Genomic DNA, 1,869 nt, shown 5'->3' with positions numbered 1-1,869 from the left:
CAAGGGCTGTAGGGTGGGGCTCAAAGGAGTCAGTGTGCTAAAATTTCTTCATTTTCTTTGTTAAGAATCAGAGGTGCTAGTTTCAAATCCTTTTTAGTCTGAAATCTGTATGCTAGATATTGAGTAAGGTGGTTTTATTGTTTTTTGTCACTTTGAATAATATTTCTGTTCATGTTAAAAACAAAATCAACTCTCTGTATAAATATATCAGGTGACCGTTAAGGCCCATGGGCCTGTTGTTTCAAGAAGTACCCAAGGGATATTTCTCAAATTTTATATGTAGGTTTTCCTTGGTCCTAAGCTGTGCAGGGCAACTTTTGAGACTGATTGGATAAACAACATGGCCGGCAGGCAGCCATCTGGATTGTGTTAGTGAAAGTTTATCGCTATTTCTCGGGAAGTACCTGTGGGATGTTTCTCAAATTTTATATGTACAAGTTTCCCTTGGTCCCTAGGTGTGCAGGGCAACTTTGAGATTGATCAGATAAACAACATGACCGACAGGCAGCCATCTTGGATTTTGATAGTAAAGGTTTGTTATCGCTATTTCACGGGAAGTACTTGTGGGATATTTCATAAATTTTATACGTAGGTGTCCCTTGGTCTCTAGTTGTGCAGGTTTACTTTTGGGAATAATTAGAAAAACAAAATGGCCAACAGGCAGCCATCTTGGATTTTGACATTGAAGGTTTGTTATTGCTATTTCTTAGGAAGTACGGGAGAGATCTTTCTCACATCTTATATGTAGATTCCCTTAGGTCCTTACTTGTTTATATATAAACTTTTGAGACTGATCAGATAAACAAAATGGCAGACAGGCAGACATATTGGAGTTGACAGTGGAGGTTTGTTATGGCAATTACTCAAGAAATACTGGAGAGATCTTTCTTAATTTTTTTATGTAGGTTCCCCTTGATATGAAGTTATACATATTTTCTTATGAGACTGATCGAATAAACAAATCTTTGATTTTGACAGTTAAGGTTTGTTAGTGCTATTTCCCAGGAAGTACTGGAGGGTTCTTTCTCAAATTCTATATGCAGGTTCCCCACTATCCTTTATTGTTCATGTTTACTTTCGAAACTGATCAGTTAAACAAAATGGCCAACCGACAGCCATCTTTGATTTTTGACATTTATGGTTTGTTAGTACTATTTCTCAGGAATAACTTCAGGGATCTATCTCAAATTTGATATGTAGGTTCCCCTTGATCCCTCGTTGTACATGTTATATTTTGAGACTGATCATAAAAACGAAATGGAACCCCAGCTGGCTTGGCGAAAGGCAAGTGCGCTATCCACTGCGCGCCACTCGAACACCCTGAAACCCTTGTTTCAGCCTTGCAATCCTGTCCTGGCTTATTTTCAATTCGTGCTGCCAAACACACTCTCAAGTGTTTATGACGTGGTCATAACTCTCTGTGTGTGATCTATAATGACCTTTGTTTTATTTTCCATTTGTTATCAAAGTTTGTATGTGTATTGTATGCAAAGTGTGTATGATGAAATTAAAGAAATTATATTCTTAATCTCTGTTTTAATTTTATTTTTTTTCAATATTTTTGTATGCAGAAAATTAATTCTATGCGTGAAACAATGGGGAAGTTTATGTACAATCGTTTTTAGCCCACCTGGCACGAAGTGCCAAGTGAGCTTATGCCGTGGCGCGGCGTCTTCTGAAGAACGGACAGGCCTATAGTCATGATATTTGGCTGAAAGCTTCGTTGGTAGGAGCCCTACAAAGTTTGAGAACGAAAATGACCTTGACCTGTTTTCAAGGTCACAGGGGTCAAATATGTCAAAAACTTCAAACGACTTCTTCTAAAGAACTAAAAGGTATAGAATCTTCATATTTGGCTGATGGCTTCCT

Source organism: Mizuhopecten yessoensis, unplaced genomic scaffold, assembly GCF_002113885.1.
Source record: "Mizuhopecten yessoensis strain PY_sf001 unplaced genomic scaffold, ASM211388v2 scaffold716193, whole genome shotgun sequence".
Classification (NCBI taxonomy): domain Eukaryota; kingdom Metazoa; phylum Mollusca; class Bivalvia; order Pectinida; family Pectinidae; genus Mizuhopecten; species Mizuhopecten yessoensis.
Note: the sequence above shows the minus strand (reverse complement) of the source record.